The sequence below is a fragment of the Mastigoproctus giganteus genome, chromosome 6 (genome assembly GCF_048544385.1).
Source record: "Mastigoproctus giganteus isolate SK-2022 chromosome 6, ASM4854438v1, whole genome shotgun sequence".
Lineage (NCBI taxonomy): Eukaryota > Metazoa > Arthropoda > Arachnida > Uropygi > Thelyphonidae > Mastigoproctus > Mastigoproctus giganteus.
The window spans coordinates 69,915,774-69,933,484 of NC_143580.1; the positions used below are offsets into that span (position 1 = coordinate 69,915,774).

The 17,711-nt window shown below is 39.8% G+C and overlaps 1 protein-coding gene across 3 annotated transcripts in view; it reads right to left on the reverse strand.

Moving 5' to 3' along the window:
- Nucleotides 1-17,711, reverse strand: part of LOC150084399 (cell adhesion molecule Dscam1-like) — a 395,640-nt gene that overhangs the window by 205,682 nt on the left and 172,247 nt on the right. The gene's annotated exons all lie outside the window — the stretch shown is intronic.

Consider the following 17,711-nt stretch of genomic DNA (forward strand, 5'->3'; position numbering starts at 1 on the left):
GAACTCCAATAGGAGTTGGCCTGCAGTGAATCGTGTTAATCTCCAACTAAATAGATCAGCCAGAAATGTGTCCAGGAATTGAAGTTGGAGAAAGTGCTAAATCAAAGAAGGATGACAAAAATAGGGACCCCAGCATCGATAATTAAGGAACACCACTGCTTTCTACCCTGGTCTTCCATGATACCCTAGCCCTAAGACTCGACTAATTCTGGCACATTGTGAAATGGGCCCATAAAAATTCCTCGGGTCAATGACGGAATTCGAACTCAAGTCTCTTCCGCCCATTTTGGGGAGAATAGCGATTCTTCCAGCTGCGTAATCCACGAGGGTTCGTCTTATCGAGGTACATAACGCTGGAGTTGCTTGTTACATCCAACAGTTTTATGATCTCGTCATGGAAATTAACGAAATTGGCCAGAGAAGATTTCGCCTTCAAGAATCCATGCCAAGATCACGAGGTGGTACTATATTTTGCTCATAACCATAGATTATGATTTTGATCTTCTTCTTCTATATGATCTTGCCCACCACAGATATAAAATTATGCCAACCTGTAGGCAGTCGAAGAGAGAAGACGTATTTTTAAGTTGGCTTCAGGGGATTAAGAGGAGATTAAGGTCTGATGTCTATTAGATAAATATATTTTTTAAATATTTGTTTAAATTTACTTTCTGTAATTTTTAAATCTTATTTCATTAATTTTTTTAAATTACTTTCTATAATATTTGCAAATGTAATTCTTAAATTTTCTAAAATATTTCTAATAAGTTATAATCTTCCCGGAAACAAAGGTAGCTTAATTTCAATATTGGATGAAGTTTTGGTAACAGTTTAATTTCTATAATACTTTTTTTTTTAAATATAAATTCTGTAATATATTGTAAATTTAAATTTTGAATCTTTCTTAAGTTCAAAATTTACCTAAATAATGGTTGTTACAAGATCTACTTTCAATAAATCCTCAAAGGGATATCATAACTCAGATGAAAAGCAGGGTCCATTGATTACCATTCTGTCTTTTCCCACTCAACCATCCCTTTTTTATCAATTTTTATCAGCGTGTCCTGCATTTGCTGCTAGAAGGAATCCATTTTTAAGAGAAGGTATACATTTGAACAAAGGTGAAGCTAGGGTTTTGCCAGTATCATTCAGGAGGGCTGCAGAGAAAGGCGAATATATTAAAATTATGGAATACCTTTAAAGCAATAGTCACAGAAGCCATGAACACATATATACCATTAAGAAAATATAGCACAAGGAGGATGCCGAGGAGTTGATGGTATATATCCAGTAATTATGAGGGAGTCGGCCAGAGAGTGCATTGAACTATTGAAGTTAATTATGAGGATATCATTGGACACGGAAGGGAATCCTTTCGATTACAGAAGTGCCAACGTATCGCAATACATAAAGGCGTTTTTAAGAGTGAAACAGGTAACTACAGACCAGTTAGTCTGACTTCAATGGTAGGGAAAATCTTGAAGGCAATGAGTAAGAGTGCAATCCAGGTATCTGAAAGACACAGAGCTTGATTTCCTATGGAAAAATCATGCTGATATGAGTCGATAGAAAGTTCTCTGAGCAATATAAACAGGCAGCCGGGAAAGCCAATGATATCATGTCGATGATTTATCGAACATTATCCTGAAGAGATAGGGAGGTCCTAATTCCACTATATAAGGCAATTGTAAGACCCCAATTGGAACACTGTGTCCACGTATGGAAAACTCATCTAAAAAAATGACATTGAACTTCTTGAAAGGGTGCAAAAACAGGCAACTTGCATGGTGAGATCGGAAAATGGGTAACTGCACGAGTACTAGGCCCACGAGTGTAGCCCACGAGTACGTGGGCTACAGAGCTTGGCAACCCAGCGCCTTAGAGAAGACCTTATTGAAGTTTATAAGGCTCTGAGATCGGTTAGTAAAATGAAAGGCGGAATTTTCACACTTAAAAAGAATTCCAGAACTAGAGATCATAAATTCAAATTAGAGCGGAGGATGCTAAGACTAGATGATAGTAAGTTTTCTTTTGCCAGCTAATTGTTGTGACTGGAACAAGTTGCCTCGTAGGTAGTTGAGGCTGACAGTTTGAAGAAATTTGTCAACTGGATAGTTACCTAGGTCAGGAGAAATTCGCATTATTTCGCTATTAAGTTTGACCGGTGCAACAAAAGCCTGTGGCTTCCTTGCACAACGTAGCTAATACTAATACAAAACTCATTGGTTTTTAACTGCCCATCACCCATAGTCTGCGCGGATAGCACAGTGGTATCGTCACCGTCCTCCCCACACCGGGTGGAAAAGGCCCGGGTTCGAATCCCGTCGATGATTCGAGGAACTTTAATAGGCTTTTTTTTCACTCCGTGGCTGAGTTAGTCGGTCCCAGGCGTAGGTAAAAAGGTTCCCCCCCAATAAACTGGGTTTTTTTCGTCCAGCAAAAGAACCAGAGAACACACGAACTTTACAGACACAAATATGGGTTTACGTAGTTATTTACGGGAAACCCTAATATAATAAAATAAATAAATTTTCTGTTTATACTCCGGGACGACCAAACGGTCAGAGAAGTTCACAAGATAGATAGAATACAAGAAACAGCACCGTATTCAGTAGTCACGGGCTTGAACCCCGGTCACTCAAGGCACATGTACTTATGCACCCGCGCGCCTGACCACTAGGCTACGGATGCCCATCACCCATAAGGTCATATCTAACTGGTAAAAAAGTCCAAGTTACCAATAGATTCCAGGCAGTGACTAGGTACATCGATCGAGGCTGTCCGCAGGGCCATATGCTTGGCCCGTTCCTCTGATCTATTGTCCTGGACGAGTTCCTGGACATGGACCTGGGGGAAGTTGAGCCCTAGGCCTTCGCGGTTGATCTTGTCCTTTTGGATGTGCTGATACCAGGGCGACCCTGGTATCAGCACATACCAAATGTGAATGGAGAGAATGGAGCACTGGTGAAACCTACCATTTCAGGAGAGAAAACAAAATCCACACTCCTTAAAGGCAGGCTACAAATCACGAGACCGCTTACAATAAAATTAAACTTTACACACATACGACTGCAAACTGAAGTCAAGCTCCTAGGTATCTTCTTAGACTCGGGGCTTACCTTCCACCACCATCTAAAGTATCTAGCCAGCAGAATTCAAAGGTACACGGCTATGATAAGGCGGGCCAGCAGGGCAGACTGGCGGCTCAAACAAGGCTTTTATTCTCATATACCAAGCCGTATGCGTGCCAATTGTGCGTTATGGTGCTTCCATCTGGTACTGAAAAGCCATCCTAGCAAGAAACAAACGTTAGTTTGATTCAATCCAGAAGTTCGTGCTCCTTTCAATTTATAGGGCGTGCCGCACCGTCAGCACCCCTGCTCTGCAGGTATTAACTGGATGCCAGCCACTATACTTAGAAGTGGTTAAAAGAGGGCATTTTTATCACTTAAGGAAAGGAGTTCCAACTGCTTAATTTTCAACTTGACACCAGAAACGGCCCCAGGCAGGAAAGAAAACGGATAACCCAACATCTACAAGAGATGTGGCAACATGACTGGGACACCACAACAAAGGAGGCCATCACAAACGAATTCCTTCCATCTATAAATTCAACAAAGTGTCCGCTAGGGGGATGATTGTGTCCGGCTGTCTGTATGATATGCTCCGTAAACTTTTCTTGTTTTGTGTGTTTTCTATTTAAAGTATTAAGTTCCTATTAGTGCCACCACATAAGGATAGGCCCTTGGACTGCCAGGTGCAAGTACTGTATTATTTGAACGGACAACAGATAAGTATTAAATGAATTTCTGCATGTTCATTCCGCTACTCCATACAAGCGCTTTCAGCCATTATCTTGTAGTTCAACTTATACATGTGTCCAACAGACACTTGACCTTGACCAGGCATTAGAGTTTTGCCTAGCCGCTCTGTTCTTCCCTCCCTACTTAGTCCCCTGCTCCCTGTGGATTTCACTGCTGGGCAACTAAGGCGACCGGCTGGTCACAGTGCCTATTGCTTGCTAAACCACAACTGTGGTGATATTAAATTATCTAGTAAAACTACAGTAACTGAATTCAATATGACAAATACTACCTCCTGTCAAAATTCTAACGTCTGCACCATCTGTGGGACCAGCTCTGACCCCATTGTCCAATGTATTGAGTGCAAACAATTAATATGCAATGACTGTACACATTCTGACCTGAAAAAATTAAATAAAAGTCGGCGGAAATCATTCTGTTGTGATAGATGTCGACTCAGAAATTCTCAGAAAAGCCCTATAACTGTTGCAACGCCAAACAGCACGGAACCTGAGTCACTTTCCTCCTCTTCGGCTAACAAAGTTGAAATGCCGTACTCTAGTACATTTGAGACAAATATCATGCCAATAACTAGAAATACCGACTCTGAATCGTACATGGATGAAGCCTCTAATCCTTCTTTGTTGTCGCATCAAATCTCAGATGCATCAACTCAAACATCTGTGCTGTCAGAAGATCTCAGCGCTAACTCCTTCCCTACGGAAACTCTGAATCCAACCTTTGGTATTCTGCAATCAACTGAATTCCAGGAACTACTCTTTAACACTATGCAAAAAATCCTCATTCAAACTCATCTAATCAGTGCACCTCATACTGCAAACTCTGAAATTCTCCTGGATTCTAATACACTCAATGAAGGAAACAGCGAGCTATACACGGAGATTTGTGGTATAAAAACAATATTAGCTAATCAACAGGCTGAAATTTCTGACATTAACGCCCAAATTAAAAATCTCACATCAGTTATGTCTTGCCACTTAAGGGAAGCTAGGAAGAATTCTGAACCTACTCTCGACACCAATGGGCTCAAAGTGAATACGAATTCTTCATTAACTGACGATGCCCTCAGTACTGAGACCAGATCTTCACCTTCCACCGGCCTCAATAGTTCTACTGCTGCAAATATTAACTTGCCCAAGCCTGCTAACATTCATGATTCAAGTCATTCAACTGAGCAATTTATTGCCAAACAGACTCTGTTAGATGATTCTTCTGATGTAAATAGAACCACTCCTCCCACCTACTCTCCTCTGCGGAACAGTTCTGTCTGTACTTCTATTTCACAAGCTCAGAGTCACCAAGCGGAATCCTCTTCAACATCAGTTAAGGCAACATATGCAAAAATAACTGCTGCCACATCTAATGAGGTCTGCAAACCTGTCTGTAGATCTGCCGCCACAGTGAGTAAACCTGTTTCTGATTGCCAGTCTCAAATATCGCACCAAAGATCAAAACAGAACAAACCGTCAGAAAATATTAAAGCATCTATATCTCAAGGTACTTTCTCCAAGCTTCCAGCCACAACTCATCAAACACAGAATGTAACTACTGCAGAAAAATCTCAGTTACTCAAACACAAGTATAATATCACAATTATTCCCACAAAAGACCGAATTTTTCTTTCTAGACTTGGACCCTCCACTAAATCTGAAGATCTTATCAACCTAATTAAAGAAGAATATGGTTTCGGAGTAGATGTCCGTTCTCTGAAGACACGATGTCCCGCCTACTCATCTTTTATAATAACATGCCTTCCATCACAAACAGAAAAAGTGTTGAATCTAAGATCCCTTTTATCAGGGGCTCTAGTAAAACGCTTCACGGACAGACCATCAAGGGAGTCCAAAATCTCCTCTCCACCGGCATAGCAATCAGATACCCTGCTATCTACACATACTACGTTCTCCTCTCGTCATAGAATCCCCAGATCCCAACTGTTCAGTGTTTACCTTCAGAATTGCAGGAGTATAATTAGCAACCTAAACCACTTCAGAGCAATCCAAGGCTCACATATTTACGACATTTACCTGCTCACTGAAACCTGGCTCTCCATAAATATTGATGATCAGGAGATTATAGATGGACAATATACAATCCATAGAAAGGACAGAGGATCTCGTGGAGGCGGAGTAGCTTTATACATTCTAACCATATACTCTGTGAAACTGCATCAAATTTCACAAATATTGAATCAGTATACTGCCTTCTTCATCTTGGCAAGTTAAAGGTTTTAATAGTATTGCTTTATTTTCCACCTCCCTTAACTAATATAGACCTCCAGTACTTAGAAAGCTCGCTGGAATCAATCTTCCCACTAATTCAATCTGCCGACATAGCAATGGTTTTGGGTGACTTTAACTGTCAAATGGCCAATTTAGAATCTTCTTCTCCATCACTGCAGACTAGGGCTCTCTTTAATATGCTTCACAGCTATGGTCTGGAACAAATTTGCAACTTTCCAACCAGAGAAAATGCCTACCTCGACCTAATATTTTCCTCTACTCATATAGATGTTCACACCGACAACCCCATATTTCACTCGGATCATTCACCAATTACTTTTGACATCACAGTGACTTCTCATAACTTCAAATGCAGCTCCCGTACTCCTCGATTCAATTTCAGAAAGGCTGACTGGCCTCTGCTCAACCTAGCTCTAAGAAACGTAGACAAGCAGCTCGCTGACGCTATGGATGACATCGATGTGCTCACCAACAACATGATTAACTGTGTCCATTCAGTTATATCTGACATTGTTCCTCAATCCCATCTTACCGCACGCTCTACCTACCCGCACTGGTATAATAGTGAACTAATACGTAAAATTAAATCCAAAGAATTCTACAGAAACAAATATAAGCAAACAGGTGACAGTCAATACTATGAAATATTCAGCCAACTCCGCAAAGAAGTGAAAACTCTCATATTAAACTCCTACAACATGTATACAGAGTCAGTTCAGGATAGTCTGCTTACTCACAGAGATATCAAACCATTCTGGAATTTCATGAAGCATAAGAACATAACCAGTAGAAAGTTACAACTCCGAAACGCAGATGGAATTCTCTTATCTGACGAATTCAGTATTGCTCAAGAGTTTGCCAAACACTTTTCTAGAATTCAAACAAATGATACATTGAGACCTGCCTCATTTCCTGACTTCACACCTGTTAAAGATGATATCCTCATTAATCTCTTTATCACTGATGAAGATTTAAACTCGGCATTAAAAAGCATGAAAAATGACTATACTAGAGGCCCAGATGACATTCCAGGCCTATTTTGGAAAAGGACTGTCACTACATTGAAACCCCTCATACTGCGGATCTTCAACCTGTCTCTCAGGCTGGGGAAGTATCCTAATCACTTTAAGCAGGTCAATATAGTTCCTATTTTCAAAAAAGGTGATAAAAATGACGTATGCGATTACAGACCCATAACCTTGCAAAACAGCCTGGCTAAACTCTTCGACACAGCAGTGCACAAACATCTCTTCGAATTCTTCAAGCCTTTTATCGATCAGAATCAACATGGTTTCTGCAGTGGCAAGTCAGTAGTCACAAATTTACTTCCTTTCTGGCAATACACCTCTGAAGCTCTTGATAACCACCTACAAGTTGATGCAGTCTACACAGACATATCTAAGGCATTTGATAAAGTCCCGCACGAACAACTTCTGGAAAAACTTAAGCTGTATGGCATCCGTGACCCTTTGCTCTCATGGCTACGCAGCTATATTACCCATCGTTCCTTGAGCGTTATCATCGATCAAGTGAACTCAGACTGTTTTATACCACTAAGCGGAGTACCACAAGGCTCTCCCTTAGGTCCTCTTCTCTTCATTGTTTTTGTAAATGATCTTCCTTCTTTCATCTACACCTCCAATGTTCAAGTTGCTCTCTATGCAGATGATCTTAAGATCTACTCAGCAGTGAAGGAGACTACCGATTCTCAACAACTTCAATGTGCTCTCAATAAATTCTCTCTGTGGCTATCTCTGAATGGCTTGTCTGCTAACCCCTCGAAGTGCAAAGTTATCTCTTTCTCATCTTGCAGATCTCCACAACTAATGAATACGGAGTATAGTATTAACTCTGTGATCATCGAAAGGTGTGACCAAGTTAACGACTTAGGGATTCTCTTTTCCAGCAGTGCTAAATTCGATGCCCATGTCCTTAAAATCACCAGCAAAGCATTCAAAACACTGGGATTCATCAAACGGAACACATACAAGTTCAAAAACTACAGATATGCGGTTATCCTTTATAAAACTATTGTACTGCCAATCCTTGAATTCAGTTCACCCATCTGGAATCCTCACACAAAGACTTTAACTAACAAAATTGAAGCAGTCCAAAAAAACTTTATCCGTTACCTTACGTACCGCAATCCTCTATTCTATCACTCAGTGTATTATGAATCGCTGTGTGATTACTTTCATCTAAGGCCTCTGTGCACTAGAAGAGTTACTGCTGACATCGCCCTCCTAGCCAAAGTAATCACTGGAATTTATGAAGCATCTGATATCCTGAGTAAAATAAACTTCAGTGCTCCCTGTAGACAAGTCAGGAACCTTACACCGTTTCGCCTTGACTCTGCCAACACGGACTTAATGAAATTCAGTCCACTGAACAGAATCAGCAAATCAGCAAATGACTCTCGCATTGACTTCTTTGACAACTCCCAATCACTGATGAACTCCATCCACAAGTTTGCCTCTTCACTTAAACTGCAAAGTGACTAGCTCACATCTAATTATTGTAGCTTATTATTTGTTATATTATTTTTCTATTCTCTAACGGATTAATTATTACTTGTTTTACCGGTAACTTAACTTAATACAATCCTCTTTTGTACATATGCTTTATTGTTTGAATTTGTATCAATGTTTATCGTCCTGTAGGATTTCACATTATTGTTATTATGTTTATTGATCTGATCTCAGATACACTGTTAATGGTTACCTGTTGTGTATCTTTTTATTAATAAAATAAAATAAAAATAAAATAAAATAAAAACTCGCCCAGAACCTTCAACCTGGTTTTCGCCTGGCCTCCATGTGACCTTTATTGTCACCGGGCATGGATCCTTCCAACAAAATCTGATGGCCATGGGAATCGAGAATGATCCACGTTGCCACTGCGGCGAAGAGGAGTCCTCAGGGCACCTCATGTACGAGTGCCCCAGCTGCGACAACGTTAGGTTTAAATTCCTCAAAACAATACAGAGGAACCCTCGCAATCAAGAATTCATTCTGCTACTCGAGGAAGATACTTATAAGGCATTAACCACCTACGCGCAGGAAACATTTGCACTTAGGTGAGCTAAGATTGCACGACTCAGAGCCCACGAACTAAACCGGACCGGCGTGGGATAACTCTCCATCCCCCCAGAACAACACAGACATGACCATGCTAACCCTAATAGGGTAGGATCTATTGCAGGCACCATCCAAGGTGCGGGATTGCTGGTACTCCTCAGAGTTCGGGATTTAAAAGTGATTGCAAACTTGAAATGGGTAGGATATACTGCTGGCACCGATCTAGGTGCGGGATCTACAAGAACTATGCCATTGGCAATTACACAGGGGCGCCTGTCTCTGTGACTTTCAAATTCATACCCCTTTCTATACTTCGCCTAAACTAGGATGGATTAATTATCCCAAATTCATTCCCCTTTCAATCCTCTCTTTTTCTATGCCCATCTCTTATAGCGCTCTCTTTTTATTTATTTATTTTTTTTTTTTTTTACTTGGTCTTCCGTCAGGAAGCTCAGGCAACCCTAGCGGAGGCCAGCCAGAGTATAATGGGTAGCCTGTCTCTGCTCCCAGTGGTGGTGGAGGTGTAAGATATAAAATCTTACAAGGTAATTGTATATACAGATAACAGATCGTCGTTCCCAAACTGAGAAATTTAATAAGAAAGGATACGTCAGGAATAGTTATATATTGTAAAATAAAATATAACAAATCAAATAAATTGAACAAAGTGGATCGTTAAAAATACGGGGGAGATTAAATTAAGGAGAGGGCTAATCGAAGGGGGAGAGTCGTGGGAATTACTGCGCGAAATATAAACACTCAGCTACAAGTACTGTAAACAAATCTGAAGGTCTAAAAAGGGTAGCAGAGCCGTCAGTAAATAGGCGAAAAAAGGGTCGCTCGAGAACAATAGAAAGGTGAGCCAGATTAGTCGGAGCATCCCTTTGATCAGAGACTCCGGGAGACAAACAGGAAGTGGGTACACGACTAATACCGTGTCCAAAACAATAGGGCTGGAGTCTGGTTGTCTGCAGTAGCTTGTTTTGCAGAAATTTAGGGTAAATGCGAAAGTAATAACACGTGTTTGTGGAAATGTCGGCCGACTTCAAAAAAGGAACAGACGGCCTGGGAAAGGAATATTGATATTAAAATGGGAGGTTGAATCTAGCGCGGATGGAGATAGCATGGGAAACCCACACTAGCGAATAGTCGGGATGTAAATTTAAATATTGAAATACGAGTGGTTAAATTTCGGAGCGAAGGTGGGCCAACAAAAAAGGGCGGTACACAAATTCGAAGAACAAAAAGAGAGCGCGCGTAGCCAAGACACTCAGGTCGGCCAGTTGAGAAAGTTCTGACAAAGTTAAGATGGAGTAGTAAGTTAAGTTTAAGTGCAGTCAGTAAGTAAAGAAAGGTTGATAAGTTTCATGATAGAAAAGAACAGTCGAGTAGTTTCTCATAATGTTGGTGATGGGAGAAATATTGGTAAGGAGAATATAAATCTAGTCCGTCATTGGAAGGCAGTGAAAGTGGCCAGTGTGCAAAGAAGTGTAAGGAGAAATAAGCCTAGTCCGTAATCGGAAGGTAGTGAAAGTGGCCCGTATGTAAACGAGTGAAGTGTAAGGAGAGAAATAACCCTAGTCCATCATCTGAAGGCAGTGATAAAGGCCAATGGGCAGATAAGTGAGCTGAGAAGGTAGTAGTAGTAGTAGTAGTAGTAGTAGTGGCATGTGATGCAAGAAAGCAAATGTATGAGCTTATGCAGCATCAGCCAAAAAAAAAAAAAAAAAAATCACACCATTCCCTCCAAATGCCTGTCCAGTTCCTCCTTAAATTTATTTAACCTATCAACCTCCACAACGACAGATGGAAGTTTGTTCCAGCAGTTAACCGCTGGCTAAAGGCAAATTTCCGCACATCTATTCTACATCTGTCCTTTCTTAATTTGAATTTATGCCCCCTTAGGTTCGTAATCTGAACAAGTGGAAGGATCCCATCAGAATTCAGCGTGCTCAACCCATTCAAGGCCTTATACACCTCAATCAGATCACCGCGCAGGTGCCTAGTCTCCAGCCACTGCAATTTGCAGAACTTAAGCCTCTCTTGATAAGAGGATCCCTTCATTCCCCTCACCAATCTTGTTGCCCTTCTCTGTACACTCTCAAGTAAATCTACATCCTTCCTAAAATGAGGCCTCCAGACCTGTACGCATACTCAAGGCATGGCCTGACCATTGCCTTATAGAGAGGGACAGTCACCTCCTTCTCCCTGCTAGCAAAATTCCTATACATCATTGACAAAACCCCATGACCTGCCCTGGCAGCCTGTCTGCATTGCTCAGAAAACTTCATATCTGACTGCACAATTACTCCCAGGTCTTTTTCAATTTCTACCACCTTAAGTGTAGTACCAAGCAGTTGGTACTTTTCTCTGTGGTTACTTCTACCCATATGCAGTACTTTGCATTTGTCAAGGTTAAACTTCAGTTGCCACTTCTTAGCCCATCTGCCCAAATTATCTAGATCCTGTTGCAGTAGCACACTGCCATTACTGTCATTAACAACCCTGCCAATCTTTGTATCATCTGCAAACTTCGACATTAAGCCTGATATACCTTCATCAATATCATTGATAAATATACAAAACAACAGTGGACCTAACACCGAATCCTGTGGGACTCCACTGATAACATTAGTCCCGAGCCCGCCAGAATAGCTGAACCGAAGGCAGAATAGCAGTATCGAAGACCAGCCCTTAAATTCCTAAGAGACTCAGTGATGCCCTATCCAGACGTAGACTACAGCTCATTGAGAAACGAAAGGCCCTACCAAAAGATCCGGTTCAGTATCAGAAGTAAGTGTCTAATTAACATGAGTAAATTATAGGACTCTAAAGAAGGGGTAGGAATTATAAGAGGGACATTATAACATATATAATAAGAGATATGTACTTTTAAAAAAATGTGTAATTAAGATAAGGTTCCCTAGATAAAGGTAAATAGAGAGAGATTCATAGATGTAGAAAATTTTCTTGCGTAACGTAAAGTAAGGTAACAGTTTTGGAAGTGGGATAATTCAGAGGGATTATAGAAAGAGTGTTATATATATGTGTGATACACTGAACTGTCATAAGCTGACAAGTTAGAAGTAAGGTTGTTAGCATAACTTAGCGATTGAGATAAATATTTGATTTAAGAGATGATTGCTAATGTATTAGGAAAGATAAATAATCTAATTAGAAAGAGATTACCCTTTCTAACAGATTACCCTTTCTAATGTTGCTAACAGAGATTTTCTCTGTTAGCAAACATTAATGTTGCTAACAGAGAAATTTTATTGTTAAAAGGAGAAGATTGGAATGTGAGAGACAAGCCTGATCTATTAGAATAAAAAATGATTTACTCAGAGAATGTTTTACTAAGTAATGTATAAAAAGAGTAGCATAAGGAAGATGTTGTTAGCCTTGTGGTATAATGGAAGAAGTTGTACAAGAATATAACTAAACTTACCGTACAAGCATAAAATGATTGGTTAATAGAACAATACTAATTATAATATGTATTGGATAATTGAACAATTTCATTTATGTAAATATATGTAATAAATTCTTGTGTATATTTTAAACGAAGTCTTTGTTTAGTCATTTTGAACATACAACCAAACCCAAGGAGGAACATAATAATATAGAAACCCCTTAGAACCTGAAAGCTCCTGATAGACAAACGAGTCAGATTGCAACGTACCTTTATTAGAGGAAGAATAAATATAACGGAGGATATATATATATATATATATATAAATAACAAAAAGGGGTAAAAATAAATATAATTAAAAATAAAATAATTATAAAGAAAGAAAGAACACAAAAAACCTCGCCCCCAAAGAGAGAAACGTAGGGTTCCCCTAGGGACCCTGCGGCCAATCAACTACTCTGTCACAAACCAGACACTACACTTTTTCTGGCTTTTACAGATTCTATAATTCTTCAGAAGGTACCATTGCGCAGGTGCGCATCACCCATTCAGCATTTTGTGGATTGAAGAGACATTATTGCTCGTCACGATCCTCCGGGTGTCTAATGATGATCTCATTAACGCTCGTAAAGGTTTCATACACTCACACGCCTATCCCTTTGTACTTATGTACGGGTTGAAAACTTTGCCCTTTATTTAGCTGTCTTTCCAGTGATTTCGCGGTCTCAGTTTCGGCTCTCATTCCTCATGAGCATATATATTCTGCGACTATCCCTTACCCTTATTTCCGTTTCATCCAGGCTTCTATTCAAGAAAGCTGGACTTCCCTTACATCCGGCCCAGTTAACAGACCACAGAAATATATATCTTAATTTATTCAAGTGTTGCTGGCTTTTACTTTCAAATGAATTTAAATTCATTAATGCAGAAGATGATCCATGTGAATTTGAGTACGCAGTGGGTTCCTGATCGTTAGCAGCATACCATTACACACCCACAAACTTACTGACAATTTAGCGATTCCCTTACATCATTTTGCAACATTCACATCCATTGGAAAACATACAAATATAGCAAGCAGACTGTGGTAACTCCGAATATTATTTTCATGACGTGGGAAGCCTGTTGAATTTATTAACATTGACAATGGTTGTAAACAAAGTGCAGGGTAGAGTGATAGAATTCCATACTGCAGCGTTTGAAAATAAGTTTCATTTATAATGAACAGTGAGAGTTATAATCGCCAGTGGATTTTTCGATGTTTTTATGCTGTCTTTTCTGTTCAACGTTATTTAAAATTTCCATAAGTGATGCGTTCCCTGTTCTTCAGATCCTCGGGTTTTGTGCTTAATTCATGTTGATGACCAAGTTCTACCGGAGTACTAAGAACGAAAGACGGTTCCTTAAATTGGGCTAACGTCGATTTTTGGAAATGCAGTGCTTCAAACGGACACACTGTACCCTTGGGAAATTAGTGCACTATGGCTTTTTGTGAATACAGAAAAAAGGCAAACCGTGTACTAAAGATGTTGCATTGATTCGGAAACAGCTGTGCACTAAAAATGCGCTTGAAAAAAGAAAAAAAAAAGCCCCAAAATTCTCGGATTTTATTAAAATAATTAGACTAAATTCTTTTAATTATTCACTTTTCAAAAACAGCCGATTAACTCCGCCGTGTTTCGAAAACATGCGCATAAAATATCCTCCCGCTGCGAATATTGGAATGGAATAGCGCGATACTCCTGTTAAAAAAGACAGTGAGTGGGCAGAAATCATGGGATATCTACCTAGTAACGGGTATACCCACCTTCCTCTCGGTTAAGGACAGTCACATTGAGTCCACTAGTTCATAAAAGATATCCACAGTTGTTTCCATTCATGCTTGCTGCACTGCTGTCTATAATTCCGTCGCATTCCTGGGTGGAGGATCCAAACCTCGAACGGACCTTTCCACAGCATCCCAAGATACTCCACAGGGTTCATGTCCATGAACGGGGAGACCATTCCATGGTGGTAAAATCTACGGAATGCTCGTCGAACCATGTTCTAGTCATAACGTCTCTGTGGGGAAGTGCATTACCCTGTGGGTGCACAATGACCATGAAGGCATGCAGATGGTCTGCAAGGATGTATATGTAACCTGGACCATTCAGAGATGCGTCTAGATGTACCAGAGGTCCCAACGTGTGCCAGTTGAACACGCCCCAGACCATTACCGACTGTCCACCTGCCTGAACAGTTCCTTGTTGACATGACGAGGCATAACTTCGTGCGGTTTCCGCCAGATAGGTACCCTCCTGCTCGCTCGAAATAACTGGACACAGGACTCATGGGACCAGGAGACCCATCTCCAATCACCCAAGGTTCAGTCCCGATGTCCTTTCGCCTAGTTGAGGCGTAGAGTCCAGTGTCGTGGTGTTGTCAATTGGACTGTGGTGGGTCGGCGGCTCCCATAAACTATTTCAGCTATGATCGCCTGATAGTCTTGGTGGAGACGTTTTGGCGCGTCCCTCATTGAAGTCGGCGGTGATTAGTGCCACTGTCGCTCTCCGGTTGGCTGAAACAATGTGAGACAGACGTCGACGGCCATGTTCATCCACTTTCCGTATTCCCGATACACTCTTGATACTGTCGAACAGGGATAGTTCAATTTCTGTACCACCTGCGCGATAGAGTGAGCCATGCGTCGGGCACCCACTATATCCCTCTTTCAAAGTCGGTTAACTCACGACATTTATCTATACTGACATCAAATTACCGTCTATGTGAATGCAGTGTACCTATGTACATGCCAAGCGGTGGGTTCGTCCAATAGCGAGAGGGGTGACAGCGTCGCGTTGCCCAGGAAACCCCACGAATTTTGTCCTTTCAGTGTACATGAGTATAGCATGTGTATTACTGTGAAACCTCGAAATATGATAAATCCCAGGATTTAACAGTTTGCGTTGGTAAAATCACGCATAATCTGGGACTAAAAGGAGTTCAATATTATTTTATATAATTGATATATATAATTTTATATTATTTTATTTATATAAATAGTAAAGATGATATTGAAGGCGGTTCCAGACCGATTCTGGAGACTTTCCTTAGAAAAATGTGTTGGATGATCAAAACAGTAAATCATGTATTACACTGAAGTTCTCAGAGAAGTGTCTGTGGAACAAATGAAAACGTCAGGTACTGTGGAAGTTTGACAAATGGCATGTTTTGCGTGACAATGTTCCAGCACGCCCACCATTTCTGATTTTCACAAAACTGAAATAATCAATCATCCACTTTACTCGTCAGGTCTTGCCATCACGTACTTTAATCCATAATTTTCTACAAAACACGAATAGACGATGTATATTTGAAATCATTTAACAAATTCACATAATCGTGACAAGACAAGTGTCAATTTACAAAGTGAGGTTCCTGAACTGGAAATTGGGCCTCATTCATATCGTGGCCAAGTTAGTCGGCCTCGTGCATTGGTTACAGATCTTCCTCCAAGAATGTGAGTTTTTTTTTTTTTTCATCGAATATAACAACCCAACTTTAAATAGCATGCGGAATTTACCAAAAGAATTACTGACACCTCATAGCCTTAGTTGATTCGATGCAAAAACAAACAATCTCTTAACAAACACAAGACATAATTTCTCATTAAAATATCCAAGATGTTAATGAAAATAAGGCAAAATTATCCTAATAAAGGAATGACTGGTAAATATTTTAAACACATTCACTCGTTTTTTTGTCATCTGTTTAATCTGATGACCCAATTATTTTCATTTTGGTGTTTGAAGTTAATATCCTTCAATGTAACGAGGAGTTTACCTTTTACTCTTTGGGGAAATGCTAAATAGCAGACACTAACAAAAGCGTATCCTCATCACATCCACTGAAAAAATCCTAGATAATATAAAACTCCTCAAGGAACTTATTGGATGAAACTATCCATAGGAAATGCTTTTATTGAAAATTTAAAGAACGTCTTTGAGTTTGAAGGAATTTATTGCTACACTTTTTCTTTCTTTTTTTTTTTATTTTTCCCCTGTGTATGGTATGTCACGTGTCTTAAATGCGTCTCCAAGGATTTGTACGGGATAACAGGATTAAGAAGAGGTTACGTTTGTTGCGCAGTTTGGGACGATGGATTTTCAGTAAATCGCCCTTCCTACATTCTCCAAGTAAACTGCATTACACCATTCCCGTTTCGCTTAATACATTTTTCTTACTCTCAACAGCCGGTGTAGGGCATTTTTCCTTCATGTACAACTCTTCCTTTATAAAAATCAACTGTAACAAAGATAAGCATCACCATAGTTCATCGGATGAGCAACGTCTACAGTCACACTATACAAAAGTAAGAGAGATGAAAGAAAAATGAGGGAATAAACTTGGGAAAGGCACTGGGAAACGTCAAGTAATGGTGGTACAACAGCCCATTGTATCACCATACGTGCTTACTATTGCTGTCATTAGTGTTTCTGAGTGCAGTAATTCATCTTTTCTAAATGTGGTTTTCATAAAAATGGTCCTTGCGATGCTTTGGATAGAAAGAACTATTAAGAATAAAATCTTGCGTTTCTTTTCAAGGCGATTGCATACTCTATAACTAAATTCATATTACATTCATTATTGATACACATTAATCGTAAGAAATCATAAACTTAATAATTAAAAAAAAAGGTTAAGAAGCATAGAGAATGTCTCATCCTACATTTCTTTAAAAAGTGGTAGTTTTCAAAATAAGATTTTAAGATTAGTTCAGTTCTGATCTCTTCTTACCTACCACACAACGACGGATTTTTTTTTAAAGAAGCTATCTATATAATTTGGGGGTAAATAACAATTTTCTCCTTAACCAATTTAAATAATAAATATGAAAGATATTATGCCCCTGGCTTAAAGTATGTACTTGAGATGTGTTACAATCCAGAGAACAAGCAGCAGAGCTTCGTATGAGGTGTCCAACACAAGAACGTAAAGACAGGTCCATCAGCTGACTACGTTTTAGTCATAACCTGTTTTGGACATTACCAAAATGATGTACTGGAACTTTTAATCACACCATACAACACTTGCTTGTCAGTGTTATGTTTCTGTGCACTCCTATGACAACAATCCATTGGAAAGATCAAAATCTCCATATTGATGGTTGGACGAG